General features: G+C 44.9%; 1 protein-coding gene across 1 annotated transcript in view; it reads left to right on the top strand.

The window, feature by feature from the left end:
- Positions 1-2,257: 2,257 nt before the first annotated feature.
- Positions 2,258-22,659, top strand: part of Tcf7l2 (transcription factor 7-like 2 (T-cell specific, HMG-box)) — a 197,115-nt gene continuing 176,713 nt past the window's right edge. Inside the window, exon 1 of the mRNA XM_013017792.1 lies at positions 2,258-2,315. The gene's annotated coding sequence lies outside the window, so the exon portion shown is untranslated. The remainder of the gene's footprint in view (positions 2,316-22,659) is intronic.

A 22,659-nucleotide genomic window follows, 5' to 3' on the forward strand; every position in this document is an offset into this window, starting at 1 on the left:
AAGCTTGGAGAAGTTTCCATTAAGCTCTGAATCGGGCAATTGGAAAAGAAGAGAATAAAACAAACCTCGGGGCTGAAAAGAGAAGAGACAAGTTGTTAGTGTCACCCACTCTGCTCAGGAGCACCTCCGCTCACACAGGAGCTGCTCTCTGGCTAAGAATGTCAAGCTTGCAGAGAGACCTGTCCCAGGCACAAACCTGGTTTCAAGGCGCTGAGGAATTGTCACCATGTTGTGTGCGATCCCTGCTTTCTGATGGGCAGTTTTTACAAAAAGAGCAAGGAGACAAAGAGCGTACAAATTTGCTTTCCTTATTCAGTGATTCACTTTGGATGGACTGCCTCTGAGTGGGTGGAGGCTGTGTGTCTAGGGGTGGTGGGGTATAGAGGGTGTATGGGGGGTATAGGTGTATAGGGGGCTGTGCATAGGGGTGAGGAGGGTGAGGGGCTTCTTCTTCCCTGTCACTACAAACAAAAGCACTCACTTTTGTTTCCTGTTTCAGGGAGTGTAGTTTTTTTGACAAGTACACACATACACACACACACACACACACACACACACACATCTCCCCCTTAATTGCTCTTCTTTTTATTTTAATTTTTTTATTTTTTTGGTCCGGTCGTAGGGCCTGAACTCTGGGCCTGGGCACTGTCCCTCAGCTCTTCAGCTCAAGGCTAGCACTCTACCACTTGAGCCACAGTGCCACTTCCGGCTTTTTTCTTTTTGCTTATGTGGTGTTGAGGAATCGAACCCAGGGCCTCAGGCATGCAAGGCAAGCACTCTACCACTGAGCCAACTTCCCAGCCCCTCTTCTTTTTATTTTTGATTAATCTGTTTTGGTATAAACATAACATGCATATATATATATATATATATATGTAGATATAGAGATAATCTCTGTTGATTTGGAAGAGATGAAATTATCTCAGAACCCACTGTATCCTGAGATGAATGCATTGTTTCATCTCAGGAAGGGCATAGATTTTTTTTTTTAATTGACTAGTACTGAGGTGTGCATATTTTGAGTTAGTTCAAAAGGTTTTACGAGTTTTTTTTTTTGTTGTTGTTGTTTTCCTTTTGGAAAAGACAAACTGGGTTGGTTGAGAGACTTTTCTTTCAAAGAGAACAATAAGAACTGATTGGCTCTGGATCTCACTCAAGGCCAAATGATGCTTTTGTTTGTCATGACAGGGAAGTGTTCGGACAATAGTTTGTGGTACCTCTGTATATGCAGAGATGAACTGCTTGTGCCTTCTGTGGGATGAGGGATGGGGGTCAGGCAGGGTACCATCTGATTGCTCCTCCTTGAAACATCACAACTTAATTTTCATATAACTGCTGAGATCCTCAAGTGGGTTGTTTAGACACCAAACAGGGGACATTTGCTTTTCTACTCAGTTGGATCTCCAGATTAATAAGTGCTCTTTGGGGGAGGGATAAGAATGTAGTGAGGAATCTTGGTATCCCTTTTATGGTGGGGATATTCCCTTCTGTGTTGGGTGGTCCTGTAGGGGTTACAGTGGGAAAGGCTGGGGTGAGGAGACTTGGCCTTGAGCTGGGGAGAGGCTGAGTAAGCCTGTGATTTAGCAAGGAGTGGTTCTTAGCAGACTGGTGGCTGGCTCTTGGGCAATCCTTGACGCCCTTTGGGGAAGTGCAGATTACTAGAATGCGGGCTGCACAGACCTCCTGGGCCCACAGCTGAGTCATTGTGAAAGAATGTGTAAGGCATTGGGTGGCCCCTGCGTTCTGTCAGACACATTTGTTTTCCCAGAAATAGATGTGTGTTGGAGAGGCAAGTCCCTGTTACTAGAACTAGGAGGAGAGGGGGCTTCTACTCGCTGCAGTCTGGGGCTTCTCACAACCCGTCCTCTGTGTCTCCTTTCCCCTTCATGTCGCAATGCTGATAACTTTTTGCTGCCCCGTTAGTGTTTCTTCAGCCTCTTGCTCAGCATACTGGCTTCCTTTATGTTTAGTGGGCATCAGTCTTCTCTTTTCATGTCATTGAGTCTCATTCCTGTCCCCCTCCCCTTATTTGCTTACTGAATTGATGCTTTATTTTATTTTTTAAAAGCTTAGATTGGTATGATCATCTTATCCATAGCAACAAATAAAAAGTACGCAGGTCTTGATTGAATGCCAAGGCTACAGATTAATCTAGGGAGGGTTGTCTGCTATTCATAAACTGCTTAAGATGTATTCTTGTAGTTTGTGACATCAGCAGAACGCTTTGATTTGGTTTTTTCCTACAGCTCCATTTTCAGTCCGGCAGCACACATTACTCTGCGTACAAAACGATTGAACACCAGATTGCAATTCAGGTAGGAACCACAAGAGATTCTGAAGTTTGATTTATCAATGTGTAGGTCTCTCGTGTCTTATTGTCTGCCCCTCCCTGACCTACATGGTGGTGATGATAATGATGATGATGATGATGGTGATGTTTTGATAACGATGATGGTGATGGTGATGATGATGGTGGTGATGGTGGTAGTGGTGGTATGGCTGAATCACTGGGGGAGTTGTGCAGCAGAAAAGAAGAAAGGGTAGAAGAAATGCTGCTGGAATGATTTAAAGATACAGAAAGGAAACCTGTTTATGAGTATCTTGATCAGGCATCATGGGCAGAGCTTGGCTACTGCTTTTGGCTTTGGGAGGGATTTTGACTTGGAAGGAAAACGTGATGACAAAATGTGAACAGGAAGAATGAAGTGAGGGCAGACGGGAGAGGAGACCATGTGACTGCCAAGAGCGTCGTTTCCGGTGGCTCAAAATCACACTAAGTGGTGCTAAGAATATCACTTTTGACCTGATGGCCCTGAAATGTTGGTTTCTCTTGGGCCCGTTGAAAGTGCTGGAAGGGAAAGGTGACAGATCCCAGCTTCTGATGAGTGTCCTGTTTCCTGCTCGCGTAGTACTTCCATTCTCTTAAATCCAAAGGCTAAACAAATCACAAACTAATATAGACTAGGGGCTGAACTGAAGCCAGCAGAAAGCAATAGTGCAGGGAGACTAATACAATTTTCCTCTGTCTGCCTGGCCTTGCGGTGCTGGGGCGCGCATGGGGTAACTGATGGGACCAGAACTCTCAGTGTTCTGGATTAACCCTTGGTGGGGAGGCTGTTGGTACTGTGAATTGTGGTTTGGAAGTTTGGCTCTCAGTTCTTCTCTTCTTGTGTCAGTTTGGTGGGGATTTCCACTATCCTGCTGTTCTCTTTCTTTTAGGAAGCTCTTGTGGGTTATGTGTGTGTGTGTGTGTGTGTATGTATGTACGTGTGCACACACATGCATTCAGTCTGACAGAGCTCCTGCCACAAGGCTTTGCCATTTCAAATTTCTATCGTCATCCATAAGACTTTGAAATAGCCATTTGCCCTAGATATGGAATTACACTACTTAGTTAAAAAAAAAAAAAAAAAGCATGTAGCTGGGTGCTGGTGGCTCATGCTTGTAATCCTAACTACTCAGGAGGCTGAGATCTAAAGATCAAGGTTCCAAGCCAGCCTGGACAGGAAAGACTGTGAGACTCCAATTAACCACCAGAAAATTGGAAGTGGCACTGTGGCTCAAAGCAAGTGATAGAGTACTAGCCTTGAGTGAAAAAGCTCAGGGGCGGAGCCCAGGAGTTTAAGCCCTGTGACCTGACCGGTTAGGGGGTGGGGGGAGGAGGAGGAGGGGAATAAGTGTGAGTCAGGGCTGTGGGCATGGCTCAAGTTGTAGAGCACCTGCTTAGCAAGCAGGAGGACCTGAGTTCAAATTCAGGTACTGTCAAAAAATAATAGAAAAGAAAATGTAAGCCACAGCCACCCTTTGGTGGGTTCCTGATCTTTCTGGGTTGATTTCAAGTAACTAAGAATATTTTGTTTACCTTTCTGGTTGTGCTGCTGCTGGTTACTGTGTATGTGTTTAAGGGGAAAGTGTGACTCTTGACTTTCACCAACCACCCCCTAGCTAGTTCCAAGACTGGTGTGTCGTGAGCTTTGTGCTGCAATTCTTTCTGGCACACTTCTGTTGCAGGCCTGTGTGTGTGTGTGTGTGTGTGTGTGTGTGTGTGTGTGTGTGTGTGTGTGTTAGTCTTAGGGCTCCAACTTAGAACTAGGGCACAGTCCCTTAGGTTATTTTTTTCTCAAGTCACAGCTCTACTTGTGGCTTTTTGGTGGTTAGTTGGAGACAAGAGTATCATGGACTTTCCTGCCAGGGCTGGCTACGAACTGAGATCCTCAGATCTCAGGAGACTGAGGTCTGAGGCTTACAGGCATGAGCCACTTCCTTCCTTTTTGGTGATGGCTTAGTAAGTCTAGTTTTCAGACTAGCACTTAGACCCAGGCCTTGGTTAGAGACCAGGTACCTCCTCTAGGTTCTGATGAATGGGTGGAGAGCCAGTGTCCTGAGGGCTCTGGAAACCTAGCTGCCTGGGGTGTGGGAATTGTCGAGGCTGAATAGGGTGCTGATGCTTATCTTGGTGTGGAAAGGCTGGCCGGGGCCATGTCACTGGGAGACAGCCGAGACCAGACCAGCTGGTGAGTCTTTACACCCGGCGTTGAAGTGCCCCTTGTTTGGCTGGAGCAGTTCGTCTTTCTCCAAACCACCTGGCACCGTACGGGCCATGTGAAGCTCTCTCTCAGGAGGAAGATGGGGTAAATTACAGAGCTCATTGTTTGGAGGACTGAAAACATCACTATTCCTCCATGAACAGGTAGTATTGTTCTCTCCTGTTTCTCTTTGCGAAGGCTTCATGCCCATGTGGGCAAACAGAGGGACATTTTATTAGACAGCAAGTACCATGCATTCAGTGTTCATTCTCTGTGTGTCTGATAGACCAGCACGAGGCCACGCCAAATGGCATGGAGCTGTAATTTTAGTGTGACCATCAAAGGAAAAATGGCCCCAGACAAAAGAAGTGAAGGGAAAAAGGGGGGAATCTCAGACAAAATGAAATTGTTCCCAGAGCTCTGGGCAGCTCAGCAGCAACCTGGAAGGGGGTGGGGTTCAAGGAAAGGGTGGCGCTGTTCTGATGTGTGTGTGGTGAGCAGAGCTTTTGCTCCACCCTCCTATCTGAGGCTGAACTGCAAACGTGCCAGTCAAGGTGGGATTTTCTCCCCTGGAAACTTAAAACTGGTTTCACCTTTATAAATACAGTGTTTCTGGACTCATACTTGTAATCCTAGCTACTAGCCGAGACTGAGGATTACAGTTCAAAGCCAGCCCAGACAGGAAAGACGGTGAGACCCTTATCTCCAATAAACGACTCAGAAATGCCAGAAGTGGTGCTGTTGTTCAAGTGGTAGAGCACTAGCCTTGAGCAAAGAAGAAAAGCTCAGGGATAGTGCCCAAGCCTAGAGTTCAAACCCCAGGACTGGCACAAAATAAATAAATAAATAAATAAATAAATGAAATAAAATACAGTATGTTAGTAGATGCCTGAGAGAGCCTGTTGCTCTCCTAAGCTCTATCCTAAAATAACCTCCAGTAGTCTGACACCATGCATCACATGAGTCTTAGCCTTTTTCCTTCCCATGGCTCCTGTAATTTGGGGACTCGGCCAAGTGCACTGTTTGTGTGAATGGCTTCTGAGGGATTCTGTGTGCATGTCACACTCATAAAAGGTTTGGATCTGGTCCCATTTCCATGTTGAGATAGATCTTCCCCGCATTTGACTTGAATCGCCTACTTTCCTTCAGTTCTAGAAAAGATAAACGTAAATGGCCATATTCTCCCAAAATGGACAACTATAACTGGAATGAAAATTTTGAGGGTTTAAACCCTCCACCCCCTTCCCACAGTTATTTAATTCACTTCTTCTACTGTGTGTGTGTGTGTGTGTGTGTGTGTGTGTGTGTGTGTGTGGAGTTGAACTCGGGGCCTTTTATAAGCACACATTCTACCACCGAGCTCTATCCCAAACCCCTGCCTCTTTGGAAGTGTCACTGAAGTATGATTTGAATACAGCCCAGCACATGTGTTATTTGGCCGAAGTGGATGAACTTCCTAGTATGTGAGCATCTCTGAGACTCATCACCCAAGTCAAACTGGAGATGGGCGTTAGAAAGATAAATATTTTAGGCCTTTCAGGACATACATTTTCTTTACCAAAACACCCACAGATAAACCTGTAGGAGTAAGTGTGGTTGTGTCCCAGCAAATACAGATATTAGCTGACTTTGGCACCTCTGGTAAAGAACTCTCCTCTGGTCTCCCTGGTTCCCGTTCCAATGGCTTCCCAGTCATTTGACTTTTGGCTGTCTCCCCAGTCTTTAGCCAACGTTGTTACAGTGAATTAGTTTTTGCCTGATTGTTTGGCTTCCTATTAGTGGAACCGTATACAATGTAACATTTCAGGGGTGCTCCTGCTCATATTATGTTTTGGTGGGTAGTGATGGTTTTCTCTTTTTTCATTGCCAGATAATGTTTCATGCAGGAATGTACTTCAGTGCATTCCTGCTTTCTGTGTTGTGGTATATTTGGGTTGCTTCCCATTTGGTTTTTCCTCTTACAAACAAAATTTTAAGCTGTAATCCTAGCTACTCAGGAGGTTAAGATCTAAGGATTGTGGTTTGAAGCCAGCCTGGGCAGAAAAGTTCATGAGACTCTTATCTCCAATTAACCACAAGAAAACCAGAAGTGGTGCTATGTCTCAAAGTAAGTTCAGGGATAGTGCCCAGGTCCAGAGTTCAAGTACCACAACCAACCAAAAAACAAAAACAAAAACAACCCCTTACCCCCCCCCCCGAATTCCCAAAACCCCAAACGTAATTTTCCAGAGAATCACTTGAATCTGTTGCTGTTCATGTACTAGGAGTAGACTTGGGGAAGTGAGTGGTAATGGCTGTGTGTGTGTGTGTGTGTGTGTGTGTGTGTGTGTGTGTGTGTGTGTGATTTGGGGGCTTGAATTCAGGACCTTGTACTCTCATTTGGGTTTTTTCACTGAAAGCTGGGGCTCTGCCACTTGAGTTACAATTCTACTTCCAGCTTTTGGCTGGTTAATTAGAGATAAAAGTCTCACAGACTTTCCTACCCGGGCTGGCTTCGAACCCTAATCCTCAGATTTCAGGCTCCTGAGTAGCTAAGATTACAGGTGTGAGCCAGCAGCACCCAGCTGTACTGGCTTTTGACAAATGCCTGAACTCTTGAGTTTTGAGTGTTGTCATTGAAATCTACACCCCATAGTAGCCATTGGTGATTTACCTGTGACAAATGTGAGTGATATTTGGAGGTGCAATTACATTTTTTTTTTTCTTTCGAGCTTGAACTCTGGGTTAGGGCACTGTCCCTTAGCTCTTCAGCTCAAGGCTAGCACTCTACCACTTGAGCCACAGTGCCTCTGGCCTTTTCTGCTTATGTGGTGCTGAGGAATCGAACCCAGGGCCTCAAGCATGTGAAGCAAGCACTGTACCACTGAGCCACCTTCCCAGCTCCGTGCAATAGCATTTTGATTGACATTTTGAGGTGTGATCAGAGGCCAGTTTGGCCCCTACATCAGTGCTTGGCCCTTCATGCAGTGGTTTGGCCTCTGGTTCCAGCCCCTAGAAACTCCTCCGCAACTCCATTTTCCCAAGAAGATGACTTAGGCCCTACCAGCATAGATGGAGCCAAATTAGCAGATATGTAAAAACAGAGCTGCCTCCCAGGCAGGTGATCCCAGATAAGCATTTAGGCATCGCTGGGCCGGGCCATTCTGAAGGCAGCACTTCCAACCTCCTCCTCTTATCATTAATCCAGCCTCCAGAGCAGTGCTGGAATCGAGGTCAAGACCCACAGAAGATGTTTTCCTAGCTTTTTCAGAAGGGCTACTTCACAACCAATTAAGCTTTGTTTTAAGAGTATTTTGGCCAGAAGTTAATGTTTTAACACTAAGTCAGATGTGATTTAGAGGGGGTGGAAAAAAAAAACCCACCACACACAGCAAAAACAAACTGTGTAGACCTTTCTTGATTGTTTTTCCTTTGAAGATATGAAGTGGTTTCTGTGTGTGTGTGTGTGTGTGTGTGTGTGTGTGTGTGTGTGTGTATACACGCAAAGGCAACTAGGAGAGGATCCAGAAGAAATGGACCGTTTTATTTGTTTACACAGCTGAGCAGTGGAGGCTGCAAGCGGTGTTGCATTCTCTTCTGTCTTAATACTTGCAATATCTAGTCCAAAACTCAACTCCTGGTTGGTCCTAGAATTCCACTATGATGCACCGAGGTGACCAGTGCATTCCTCCAGGGTTGGGGTCCTGGAACCAGGGCAAGAAGGGTGCAAACGGGAGAGTATCCACGTTGACTCCTTTTTCTTTTTCTTTTTCTTTTTGGGTCCGTCGTGGGTCCATCGTGGGGCCTGAACTCTGGGCCTGGGAGCTGTCCCTCAGCTCTTCAGCTCAAGGCTAGTGCTCTACCACTTGAGCCACAACGCCACTTCAGCTTTTTTGTTTTCTGCTTATGTGGTGCTGAGGAATCGAACCCAGGGCTCATGCATGCAAGGCAAGCGCTCTACCACTGAGCCACCTTCCCAGCCCAACTCCTTTTTCTTGACTATCAACCAGATGTCAGATTCCTGAAGTGCCATTGCTGGGGTCTTCACCTAGCCTGCCTGATACATACATTCAGAGATAGCACAGGAAGATTTGGCCAGAATTAAAGGATGGTACGCCATTGTTTACCAGGGCTCCTGGCTTTCCCTTTCATTTGGGCTTCTAATGGGGGTCTTTTGTGTTCTGGGCCTGTCACTTACCCTAAGGGGTCTTCCATTTTCACATGAAATTGCAGCTCTGGACTAAGTGCAAAACTTCCAGAAACAGGCTCACCTTTTGGTATCATCACAGCCATAGCAGGCTGTGTCTGTGAGATTGTGGGCCCGCTTTCCATAAAGAAAAGATGACTTGCACTCATCATTGAGCAAGAGATGTTCATTCCCTGGAGATATGTGACAAAGCTTGGGGGTGCTGCTGACTGGGTCAGGAATTCATTTACTTTCCATATGGGTGACTTTGAGCTGATTGTAAGCCCATACTTCAGATCATGGATCAAAAATATGTGTTGTGCTTCTACTTTGGGCCAAGTTCTTGGGGAATTTATCTGTGGGACAAATGGACAAATATCCTTTGTTCTCAGTAAGCTTAAACTTAGTTGCAGTTCCAAGTATTGTCCTTTGTGTTTGTTTGTATGTTTAACACTCCTTTGGTCTAAGGTGTCTAGCTAGCATAGTTTGGGAATTACTTTTTTGTGTACTGGCCCTGGGGCTTGAGCTCAGGGAATGGGCACTATCCCTAACCTTTTGTGCTCAAGGCTAGTGCTCTACCATTTGAGTTAAAGCTCCACTTCTGGCTTTTTGGTAGTTACTAGGAGACAAGAGTCTCATGGACTTTCCTGCTAGGGCTGGCTTTGAACTGTGATCCTTAGATCTCAGCCTCCTGAGTAGCTAAGATTATAGGTATGAGCCACCAGCAGCTTATGAGAGGAGTTATGGTTTTAGACAGTTGTGATGTTCAGCCTACTGAAGACTGAGAAGTACTACCTCAGTCTTCTGAAATCAATCAATTGATCATATACTGGCCAGTCAGTCATTTTCAGTTGCTGACTCATAATGGAGGACTGTGGCAGGTTCTCTATTGGGATAATGTTTTCTCATCTTGAATGAGAAAGTAGACTGGCTACACATTGCAGTGAGCTTCTAGGGCCTTTGCTTTCCATATCTATGAAAGAGTAGGTCAGCTGGTGCTGATGGCTCATACCTGTAATCCTAGCTACTCAGGAGGCTGAGATCTGAGGATCGCACTTCTGACCAGCCTAGGCAGGAAAGTGAATCAGATTCCTGTCTCCAATTAATCACAGAAAAAGCCGGAAGTGGTGCTGTGGCTCTAGTGATAGAGCTCTAGCCTTGAGCAAAAAGGAACTCAGGGACAGCACCCAGGCCCAGAGTTTAAACTCCAGAACAGGTCAGATAATAATGTGCCTGGTCTTGGGGTTAGAGGCAATAACAAGAATTAATAATAATAGCAACTTATGTTTATTGAATTCTCTGGATACTTTGGGTCTGGTTTATTAAATGCTTTATGGGAATTATTTATAGATTCTTTATACCGACACAGAGGGACATTTTGTAAATGTCTCTATTTTGTAAATGAAGAAATGGACATCTGAGATGTCTTAACCAAGGTCAATTTGAGTTCAGACCCGGGCAGTGTGACTGGAGAGCGACTGTGCAGTATAGCCACAGGTGAAGTATTTCTGCTTAAAACCATACTCAAGCCTCAATGCTCACGATGTGGCTCAGTGGTAGAGCAACTTGCTTAGCATGACTAGGTCCTGGGGTCAAAGCTCAGTTCTGCACTCAAGAAAATCGAGGACCTAGTAGTTTCCTAAGCTAACAGTTATGACCCAGCTTTCTGGGCAACCTCTAGGAATCAGCTAGGAGCTGTTCTCAAAGATAATACTCCTGGGTCTTCCTGGGAGCTTTTTCTTGTTCAATTTCAGTAGGATGAGGGCAGTGTCTCCCAAACCTGTGTTTTCTGGAGGCAGCTAAAGAGCTTAAGATACAGATTGGGACTGTGGGCTGGGGTGAGTCCCCACTTTTCAGCTTAAAGAAGCTATCAGGAAGAGCCACAGCCCTCTTCTGGGCCCAGCATACATGGTGAGGGCAGTAGGTCTACACTTTGGCTTGTGTTCAGAAGAGTACTCAGATTCTGGCCTGCCCCCGACACTGGGTGAGGATCCCCAAGGGTACAGATGGAGCATCTGTGATTCACACCACTCTCCAGGTGATTTGAATAAGTAGGCAGAGTTCAGGCTTCCTGGTCTCAGCATCCTGGAGCTTGTTGGGGTTCTTGCTCGGGGTTATCCGAGCACACACTCTGGCAGGAAAGTTCTTTCAAGGCCTTTTTTTGTTTTTCCTTTTGTGCTGGTTCTGGGGCTTGAACTCAGATCCTAGGGGCACTGTCCCTTAGCTTTTCCTCTCAGGGTGCTGGTCTCTCACTTGTGCTATAGCTCCATTATGGTTTTTTGGTGGTTAAAGATGACTCTCATGGGCATTCCTGCCCAGGCTGGCTTTGAACCATGATCCTTAGATCTCAGCCTCCTGAGTTGGCGAGGATTACAGGTGTGAGCTGCTGGCCTGGTGGTTAGCTTTCTTTAACTTGATGCTTTCCTGGGAAGCTGTCTACATTTATGGTTCTCAGTGTAGGAGTCCATCCAGAAAACGTCAATGAACAGTGATGTCTACTGAGTGTTTGTTATGTTGGGACCATTGACAGATGGTAGGATCTGGTGTTATGCAGGGAGCACACAATGGGGTGGGGGTGGGGCGGAGCGGTGCCCCCTGGTGTTTTGGTGTTTCTCACACTGTTAGGCCATGCCAAATGCAGATTTATGGCTGGGCTCAGGCTCCTGAATTTCTGGACAAGCTCCTAAGGATGCGGATAATGATGCTTGCTTGGCACCAGATTGCTCTTAGAGTGGAATAAAAGTAGATTCTGTGATTCTTGTTTCTTTTTTTTTGTCAGTTGTGGAGCTTGAACTCAGGGCCTGGACACTGTCCCTGAGCTATGTTGCTCAAGGCTAGTGCTGTCCCACTTTGATCAACAGTGCTACTTCTGGTGTCCTAGTGATTAATTAGCGTTAAAAGAGTCTTACTGACTTTGCTGCCTGGGTTGGCTTCGAACTTGATCCTCAGATCTCAGCTTCCTGAGTAGCTAGAATTATAGGCATGAACCACCAGTGGCCAGCTCAAAAATAGATTCTTTTTTTTTGAGACGTGGGCTTACTATATCATGGCCTATGCTGGGCTGAAACTTGGGATTCTCCAGCCTCAGTCTCTCCCAAGTGCTCACATTACAGGCCTGCATGTACCACCTGTTTTAGAGTCAGTTTGCTAAGCCAGGGAACTGTCTGAGGCACAGAGAAGTGAATTCATTTATTCAGGGTCTTCGTGGAAACCAGGTTAAACAAGAATCCAGGAGTCCTGACTCTATTTCTGTTCTTGGCCAGGTAAAATAAAACAATCTAGTTTTTTTTTTTTTAAAAATTAGTACAAACCTATCTGCTTTACACTTACATCTGCTCTCATTACATCATTGTATTTGATTGCATGCCTTGAGATATGTCTGTTTATTCTGCACCATATTTAGGTACCTGAGGCCCAGCCTATATAATTTGTAAGAAGGTTCGTGAGGGCACAGGTAGAGAAGTCTGGTGGTCTTTGACCGAAACAGTAAGGAAGCAGAAACAACTGTTCGGTCAGCCTCTTATGCCTCCTTTCAGACCACAGCAAGTGCGTGTGAGGGTCTCATTTCACTGTCACTTTGCAAGTTCTACTCGATAATATTTAATAAATGGATTATAGCTGACATTTGTAGGCTTAGCGCTTGATTTGTTTCTAGAGTTTGATTTGGTTGGGTGATATCAAATGCTGATCAGATGGCTGACTATAATTTTGTTCTTTTTTTCTTCCTTTTCCCGTTCCTCTTTTCTTTTGCCTCTTCTTCTCTCTCCTGTCTGTGTGTCATCTTGTCTGAGGTTTGAACACACTGGCATAGCTGGCCTGCTTGGTTAGTGCTCTACCACTTGTGCCATGACTTTAGCCTGGCTTTTTGATGATTAATTAGAGATGGGATTTCATTGACTTTTCGGCTTTGGCTAACTTCGAATTACAATTCTCTAGGTCTCAGTAGCTAGGATGTGAGACACTCAGTAGCTAGGTGTTAGACACTAGCATCTGGCTCTCCATTTTGAATTCAGGGTTCTGTTCCTTAGCTATTTTCTTTCAAGGCTAGTGTAGTATCACTTGATAGTTCCATTTCTGGATTTTGGTGGTTAATTGGAGATAAGAATCTTATAGAAGTTTTTACCTGAGCTGGCTTTGAACTGTGATCCTCCTGGGTACTGAGTTAGGATTTCAGGCATGAGCCACCAGTTTCTGGCAAAGCTAGATGGATAATTGTTTTGTGCATGAGAAGAGGTTTATTAAAAACAATCCCTCTAGTATATCATCAGAAATATGACAACCAGAAATGTCTCTAGAAATTATCAATTGATCTTAGGGCCCAAATCACCTGTGGCTGGCAACCACTGGCTTAGCTATGGTTTAAAGCATGTGTTTAGACACCAGTGCTTTGGTGCTATTGGCTTTGCATTGTGGGAATCAGAGGATGGGAGTGGTTCTGCTGGTGATTCTGACACCTCACAGATCACCTGAAACTCAGCTTCGGGTTGTACCGGCTTCTGTCTCCTGACCTGGGAAATGGGAAAAATAGAAGCACCTGTTTCTTGAGGGCTGTTGGGAGGCTGTGTGAGACAAAGTGTGCCCTGAGTGAGTAGACGTGTGCAGGGGTTCAGAGGACAGCGTCCAGTAAAGGCTCGGCTGTGTGCAGAGTGCTGGTGGCTCAGGCCTGTAATCATAGCTACACAGGAGGCTTAGATCTGATGATTGAAGTTCAAAGTTAGCCCCAGGCAAAAAAGCTTATGAAACTCTTATCTCCAGTTCACCACCACCACCAAGATGGAAGTGGAGGTGCATCTCAAGTGTTACAGTGCCAAATTTAAGTAAAAAAACAAAGGAGCATGAGGTCCTGAGTTCAAGCTCAAGTACTACCAATCCCCCACCCAAAACAAAAACCCAGCTACCTTCCTTCCTTCCTTCCTTCCTTCCTTCCTTCCTTCCTTCCTTCCTTCCTTCTTCCCTCCCTCCCTCCCTCCCTCCCTTCCTCCCTCATTGAGAAGTGTGAAGTACAAGTTGGCAGAACTAGAATATACCTTCTCCTAACATTCATTGTGTGTTTTTTATTTGCTGTCAAGAACACCACACATGATGAATTTGATAGCCTCGACCATCTTTACTTGATAACAAAGATTTATGACCCCTATGGGTTTCCGTTTGCTCTTCTCTTGCGTCCTTCAACATTCTGCCTAGTCCTTGCTACCTTTGACTAAAATGTAAACTCTTCTGAAGGGCTGCCTTGTGTCATACTCATATTTATTTATATCTCAGTAGTTGCGAATGTAAGAGGTAGACAGAGTTGTGTATTTAAGTCAGCACTGAAGGAGCAAGGCCATAGCACCTGTGTCTGAGGCACAGCACTGTATATTAGAGGTTGCATGTGAAAAGTGCTTTTCTAATTTTTTTTTTTTGTCGGTCGTGGGGCCTGAACTCTGGGCCTGGGCACTGTCCCACAGCTCTTTAGGACAAGGCTAGCGCTCTACCACTTGATCCACAGCGCCACTTCCGGCTTTTTCTGCTCCTGTGGTGCTGAGGAATTGAACCCAGGGCTTCATGTGTGCAAGGCAAGCAAGCGCTCTACCGCTGAGCCACCTTCCCAGCCCTCTAATTTTTTTTTAAACCAAAAACAGCCCTTTTCATAACATGAAAGGTCAATAATATTTTCTCTTCTTGTATACTACCAAATAATTTGAGAGGGGTTTTCAGCCCATTTGTGAACTTGATGTGCTTTTCTGAATTATTTTAGGTTTCCACTTCAGCTCCTGTTCAGTGTGTGGATTTTAGTCTTCATGACTATGGTATTGCTCAAACATGAACTGTGATATTTAGATGATTGCCTTCTAACTGTCAAAATATTAGTTGGTTAACTGACTTCTGAAAGTTTTATTAGCCTCCCCTTCCCCCACTTTTTCCCTTCAAAATGATATGTAGTGCTTTACGTGCCATAATTTTTTTTTTGGAGTAGTATAGGCATTGAATTTAGGGTCTTTTTTCTAAGCAGATGCTCTGCACTTCCTTTTTGCATTAATTAATTTCAAGCCTGAGCTCCTACTTATGGGTCCTGTGTCTGTGAGGGTGACAGGCACACACCACTGAGCCCAGTCATTGTCCTTCCCCCAGAGCTGGGATAACAGGCCCTTAGCACAGTGCTCAGCCACTGGTTGAGATGGAGTCTCACAAACTGTCTTTTGCCTCAGCTGACCCTCAAACAGTGATCTCCCAATCTCAGCCTTCAAAAGTAGCTGAGATTACGGGCTTGAGCTACTATGTCCAGCAACAGAACACTGTTGGACTTTGACACTTGTCATTCATTCTGACCCAGGACTTTGCTTACTTGTGGATGGATGAGTCTGTATGAATAAATTAATTATTTTTCTGGTCCTCAAACTGGACCTTAACCCGGGATCTTGAAGTTGAGACGAAGCACCAGAAGAAATGGCTTTGGTTGAAAACTGGAAATGTTCCCAGGCTGGAAAATGGATGTGTGTATTAGTAGGCCCAACCTAGGGGGCCAAGGCTGCTGTTTTCCACTGGGCTTTGGTGAGGCTGCCCTGCAGGGAAGACAGCTCTGTGTCAATAGTTTCTCAGTTGATTCAGTAAGCATTGTTGATGATTGAAATTGAAGAATTGTGAAGACAATTCATCTTGAGGAAGAGAGAGCGTCGGGAGTGAGCCAGGCTGCTGGCAACCGACATTGACATACGGGCCGTCATCAAACTAATTGTTGTTTGAATTACCTGTTATGATCCGATGACAAATCTGCCTTGCTCCTGCCACTGGAGCAGAAAATGTAGCTTGAATTGGCGTGATGTTAGCAAGTGTAAACTGTACTTCAACAAGATGGATAAACCCAATTATGGGGCAGACCTGTAGAGAGAAAATCCATTTAAATCTCGTAATGTTAAGCAGAGCTGTGTTTAATTCATTTGGACCAATTTGGGAATGATGTATGAGTGTTGGTGAACATTCGTCAAAGGGTGACCGCTGCGGGAGAGGGATGTGCTGATGGCCAGGCCGCTCTGGGAGGCGCTGAGCAGGCTGGCGTCTCAGCAGCCTGCCCTAATGGTGGGGAAAGGCAGAAATGACAGAACGATGTACTAACAGCTGTAGCTGAGCGGCCTGGTGTAAATGAACCAATAAGGGAAACAGACGAGGCAGAAAGAAGAGGAGCTGTTATTCTTAAATGCCACTGGCAGTCCAAAATCTAAAGGAAAATTTGAGGTTCCCAGACTGTTTCTGATATCTTTGTAGGCTTGTCTCAGCTTTCTTTCTTATTTTTTGTTGGTTGTGGGGCTTGAACTCTGGGCCTGGGTGCTGTCCCTGCACTCTTCAGCTCAAGGCTAGTGCTCTACCACTTTGAGCCACAGCACCACTTCTGGTTTTCTGGTGATTAATTGGAGATAAGAGTCTTATGGACTTTCCTGTCTGGGCTGGCTTTGAACTGTGATCCTCAGATCTGAGCCTCATGAGTAGTTAGGATTACAGGTGCGTGAGGCACTGGCACCTGGCTTATATCAGCTTTGTAGTGGAGGTATAGCAAAGCTCTTTCTAGAATGCAAAACGATGATTCAAGAGAATCAGAGTGGGGGGGGGGGAAGGAGAGGGGGGGAGAGAGAGGGAGAAAGATTTAAATTGATAGACTGAGATATTTGATTCTCTATTGGGAAGCAGTTAAGAGAGAATTATTCTGAGCTATACATCTTATGCATATTTGAGACAGTTTGTTTCAAATTAGTGGCTCTCATCTGTAATGCTAGCCACTTAGGAGGCTGAGATCTGAAGATCACAGTTCAAAGTCAGCTCCGGCAGGAAAGTCCATGAGATTTGTAGATCTAGTTACTCAAAAGCCAGAAGTAGAGCTCAAGTGGTAGAGTGCTAGCCTTGAGAGAAGAAATTAAGGGAGAGCAGCGAGGCTCTGAGGTAAACCCTCAGTGTCAGCACACCATTTTCTTTTCTTTTCTTTCTTTCTTTTTTTTTTTTTTTTTGCTGGTCGTGGGCCTGAACTCTGGGCCTGGGCGCTGTCCCTCAGCTCTTCAGCTCAAGGCTAGTATTCTACCTCTTGAGCCACAATGCCACTTCCAGCCTTTCCGCCTAAGGGGGGCCGAGGAATCAAACCCAGGGCCTCATGCTTGCAAGGCAAGCACTCTATCACTGAGCCACCTTCCTAGCCCCACCATTTTCTTTTTCTTCTCTATTTTATCATCTACAGAGTAGTCACCTAGCATTGCATACTGATTGGGTAAATGAAAACATTGTGCTTCAGGGAGCTTTCAGGACTGGCTCGTGGAGTTCTGAGGTAGCAGGATTTTATATCCCAGACTCAGGCAGCAATCATTCTAGAGTTTGCATTCTCTGGATTTTTTTTTTTCTTTTCTTTTTAATGGTATGGACTTTGAATTCATTGCCTCTCACTAGTTAAGTAAGCACTCTGCTACTTGAGACCCATTCTCCAGCCCTTTATTGTTTTAGTCATTTTTTTAGGTCACATCTTAGAGTTTTAGATTTGACCTTTGATTCCAATCCTCCTGTCTACACCTCCCGGGTAGCTGGGATACCAAGAATATGCCATCATACCCGGTTTACTTATTGAGATGGTGTCTTAGTAACTTTTTGTCAGGGATAGCTTCTATCCTACTTTACATCTCCACCTCCCAAATGGAATTGATTACAGGCCTGCACTACTGGGCCCAGATAGAAAAATTTGATTTTATATAAATATCATCGACTTTGCTTTTTACCCCTCCTCAGCACTATTGATTTCTACTAAGGATGTTCTTGGAAAGCTCCAACCTCATTTTATTACGGGGAGGGGGGGGAGGAGCTGAAGAAGACCCCTAGTGTGTGGTTGTTTGCTTTTTATCCCTTGGTTTTGCTTATTTATTAATTTTTTTCCTTATCTGTTCTTTTGTGCACTGAACTGGATGTGGAGACCATTAAAGAGAGAACTTCAGAGGCCAGATTGTACCAGGAGCCTGGCAATGGATAGAAATTCATGGGTGTGCTTTTGCCCATCAGTTGAATAATGGGAATGAGGTTAAGGCCACAAGAGTATGTTCTGGTCCTGGGGGACACTCACTATATGGGAACACAGAGAGAATTTTGTGTCTCTTCCAGGCACATCTTTTTTCCCAGGGGCAAATTTGATGATATTTTACTTTCTAGATTTCTCTAAGTTTCAACTCAATTGAAGAACCACTAAAGGATAGATCATTATAATTATTAAATTATAATTATAATTAAAATGATCTTATAATAATGCTTTGACATTATGAATTTGGGAATCTGAATATGCTGATGAGTTACTAGTAGAATGTACCTAAAGGACTTTGAGAAAATTTAAACTATCGTGTCCTTCAAAACTGTCTAGGAAGGCTGGGCGAATGTGGCTCACATTTGTAATCCTGGAAGTGGTGCAGTGGTTCAAAGTGGTAGAGTGCTTGGCTTGAGCAAAAGAGCTCAGAGACAGAGCCCAGGCCCTGAATTCAAGCCCCATAACAAGCGAACAAAAAAATAGTTTCTAGGACATGGCAGCCCTCAGACAGGCTAAGCCCATTACTTAGGAACAAGAAAGAGTACATAATGAAATGGACTTGCAAGAAACTCACAAGGGCATGCACTGCTGAGTCTGAAGATGTTTTCTCTGAGAGAAGCAAGAGTCCCCCGTGTTCTGTGTTTGTCCAGAGCTCTGCTTGGAAGCAGTGGTAGATTTATGCTTGCCAGGATGGGGTGGAGATGTGAACTGGGGCAGGCAGTAAGTAAGGGAATTTCTGGGGAAGGGACTGTAAGGAAAAGAGAGCACCCGCTTTGCAGGTTGAGATGAGCTGTGTGTGTGGAAGTGAGTCATCTTAGAGCCCACTGGGGTGTTTTCCTGGTTAACTTCCTGATTGTGTGTGTATGTGTGTGTGTGTGTGTGTGTGTGTGTGTGTGTGTATTTATTGGGGCTTGAACTCAGGACTTGGGCCCTGTTCCTGAGCCAAGCTTAAGGCTTACTTTCTGTCACTGGAGCTATACCTCCACTTCTGGTTTTTGGTGGTTAATTGGAGGTAGAGTCTCATGGGCTTGGCTACTTAGGCTGGCTTCAAACCATGATCTACAGATCTCAGCCTCTTAAGTAGTTTAGGATTATGGGTGTGAGCCATCGATCAGTCCCTGGTTTAAGTCTCTGCTTTCTGGTTTTATAGTCAAGTGGGAATCTTTTTTTTTTATTTTGGTCAGTCATGGGACTTGAACCCTGGGCCTGGCACTGTCCCTACGCTCTTCAGCTGAAGGCAAGAGCTCTACCACTTGAGCCACAGCGCCACTTCTGGTTTTCTGGTGGTTTATTGGAGATAAGATTCTCAAGGACTTTCCTGCCTGGGCTGGCTTTGAACCACAGTCCTCAGATCTCAGTTTCCTTAGTAGCTAGGATTACAGGCGTGAGCCACCGGCACCTGGCTTGTCAAGCAGAAACCTTACAGTTGCGTGCAAAGAGGAAGTTTGTGCTCATTGATTAGCTCCTAAGATATAAATATGTATCAAAAGAGCTAGGATTATTTGAATATGATACAGAACTGAAACAGACTCTAGATGAGGGCTTTATTGATTTATAGGATAGGAAACTCAATTCAGGATTGGGCTAAGATCACAAAGTTCTCAACTTGGTTCTTATCCTTAAAAAATAAGAAAACAAACAAACAAACAAACCAACAACCTCCTTTGCTTTCCCTGACCAGGTCTTCAGTGACTTTGCTTTGATTCTGGAATCCAGCAATATTTATTTCTTTATAATTCTTGGAGAAGCTATGAGTCTCCTGCTAATTAAAACAAAACAAAGCAAAACTCATGGACATAATATATAAAGGCATTTTTTTTTCTTGGAAGCAAACTTAAAGATTGGAGAAAGTACCTTTAAGCTTAGGATGTGTGTCTACCAAACCACTGGCTGCCTAAACACCTATTTCTCCCCTCCCCCCATTTTGGTTTGTGTTTCTTTTTTAAAACTTGTCACTATTGCCACATTGTCATAAGGGTGAGTGAAAGCAGATGACAAATGTCTGCCTGCAGGAGACCCAGTGTGTGTGAAGCCATTTGTCTCCGAACAACTGGCAGCAGGCTTGAGTTGTCAGAAAGAAGCTTCAGGATGTGGGGGTCCTCTTTCCTTAAAGGAGAATTCTACCACCTCCTCACCCCTGCCAGACAAAGGAGAAAGGAAAAGCTGGTTTTGTTTTGTTTTTCTTCTTGGATCACTTGCTAGCTGGATTTAAGTTGCCTATTTCTCTCCCTTAGAAGATAAACTCTACTTTCTTCCTTCTGATGTAATGGCTGCTATTTTGGCATGGCTTAGATAAAGCACCCAGAGTTGATTCTGCTTGGGTGCCCACCACCCCAGCTTTTGTCTTCAGTGTGATCAGGGGCGAGTCACCTCCCCTGCTTGGGAATTTCTGGCTAGGATGTCAGTCTCCAGCCACCTTAGTTTGCAGAACAGTTCAAGGAACGTGACAATGACTTCCACACGACCGGCACCCAGGATCTGACGTGTCAGAGGCTCACATCGAAAACCGCACGCCACATGCAAAGCAGAGATGGTTTTGATTTCTGCCTCCGTGGTTCTGCTATCTCTTCTTTTGCCCCCAGAGTGGATTTTTTTTTAATCTTTCAGTCTGACTTCTGGTTTTCTTATAGTTTGTGGTTTCCATTTGCTCTCAAAGTGCCTCAAATTGGCTGCTTTGGAGCCATGGGGACCAAGGCTGCTGGCCAAGGAAGTCGGAGGCCCAGTAGTCTCAGGAGGGCAGTCCTAGGGAACACAGGATGTGTCCCAGGGCCCTGGCAAGTGGCTGTCCAGGCATCCACATGGTTTATTTCCCTCTAAGGACTTTCCTGGAAACCTCTAGACCAACGGTCCTTCGATCTTCCTGTGTTGTATATTTCCCTTCCATCCTTTCTTCCCTGACATCTTTGGCTAGAGACATTCCTTCTCCCCCCTCTCCCCCCACCCCCCTTTCACTAGTCTCCAGGCCAGAATTTCCCATGGAAACATGAGCTCGTTACATCCTAGTATTTCATTTCCATCACTGTTTTGTTATTACCTGTCTTTTTTTTTTTTTTTCCTTTTATTCCCCTGGTCATGGGGCTTGAACTCAGGGCCAGGGCTGAGTTCTTTCGCACAAGGCTAGTGCTCTACCACTTTGAGCCACAGAACCACTTCTGGTTTTCTGGTTGTTAGTTGAAGATAGAATCTCATAGCCTCTACTGTCCAGGCTGGCTTTGAACCATGATCCTCGGATCTCAACCTCCTGAGTAGTTAGGATTACAGGTGTGAGTCACCAGCGCCTGGCACTTTTTTTTTTTTTAAATACCAGTTCTGGGACTTGAATGAATTCACTGTTCTTGCTTGTTTTTTGTTTTTTTGTTTTTTCAAAATTGGTGCTCTACTATTTGAACCACTCTTCTACTTCTAGACTTTGCTGGTTAATTGGAAAGAAGAATCTCCCAGACTTTTTTGCCTGGGCTTTCTTTGAACTGGTTTCCTCAGGTCTCAGTCTCTTGAGCAGTTAGGATTACAGGCATGAGCCACCAGAGCCTGTGAAGTGAATCACTTTTTAAAATAAGACTGAAAAGTAGAAATTTGGCAAATTTCTAATTTATTCTGTGATTCTGTTTTCTCATTTGTGAGCAAAGGGTGTTATGGAGCGACTCTGCCTATCAAGAAGTTATGGAGAGACTATGTGAGAAGGACCTAACCTGAGGCCTGGCGCGTAATAATTTAATAATATAAGACTTTAACAATGGGAATTCCCTAGGTGCTCCCAATGCATTCTTATTAAAACTTTTTGACAGGTTGGGGACACACTATATTACATAGTGTTTCCTGATCTTACTTCTTCCCTTCCCTTTCCTTCCCTTCCCAGTTCACCAAAAAATCCAGCCCTGAATTGTTTTGCTTTGTAAGAGAGTAGGCCTGAATCCCTTCTGATGAGGACTTACGGTGAAAGAGGCCATGTTGTGACATAATATATCTGTCCGGGGAGGGAAAACAAAACACCAAGAGGGGAGACAGCACTTGCAATCATTCAGCTTCTGAAGGGCATGAAATTAGTGACAGCAAGACAGGAATCTGCGGCCTTTTGGTTGAAATGTCTGCTCTTTTCTCTGGTCGAATTTCTGTTGTTTAGACCTTGATTAAATTTTCAGTTCTCAGAAGGCAAAGGCCTGGCTCCTGGCTTGTGAATTTAATAACACTTATTTCTTTCTTTATGAGGGCTTTTTCTCAGGCCGCTGTGGGCAGGAGGCTCTTGTTTGTCTGAGTTGGTAATAAGCATGTAACAGCCCCCTCCCGCCTCCTCCAGTATGCCTCAAGAGTCACGCTGTGCTAGCTGCTTCCCCAGGGACAGGGGACCTTGAAGACTTGTGATGGACACCTAACTCAAAACTCCTGGGCTCCGAGTGCTGGCACCTGCAGGGAGGCTGCACCAGCATCTCTGTAACTGAACTTGAATCTACAGCACAGGCCAGCTTTCTGGAACTTTCCTGTGGGATTCTCCCAAGTAGGAAATGTGTTAGCTGCCAGCCACCTCTGGCCTTTTCCCCTTTACATCTGGATGACAGTGATACAGAGAGAATTTATTCCCTGTAGAGAAAGGACGTTGATTCTCCCAGCAGAGCTGAGAGGAGCCATTGTTTCTTTACCTGCCCCTGGTTCTAGAAGGTGCAGTTCAAACCTCTGCCTTGAGGCTGAACTTGCACACAGTGCCTTGAGAGCTGTCGATCCTTACTGGCATCTTTCTTTAGCTTTTAGAAGTCAAATAGGAAGAGGAGCAAAACTGTGAGGAGTCAGAAAACATTCATGATCAGTGGACTCCCAAGCCCCTAAAAAAAGGGGGGTCTTGAAAATCAGACAAAGCAGCTTTTGTCCATCAGAAAGCTATATTATTGTTTTGGTATTGGCCAGAGTTAAGAGCTTTGTAGCCACTCAGTGTCCATGGGTTGAAGAAATGGCTT

The sequence above is a fragment of the Dipodomys ordii genome, unplaced genomic scaffold (genome assembly GCF_000151885.1).
Source record: "Dipodomys ordii isolate 6190 unplaced genomic scaffold, Dord_2.0 Scaffold36, whole genome shotgun sequence".
In the NCBI taxonomy this organism is placed as follows: Eukaryota; Metazoa; Chordata; class Mammalia; order Rodentia; family Heteromyidae; genus Dipodomys; species Dipodomys ordii.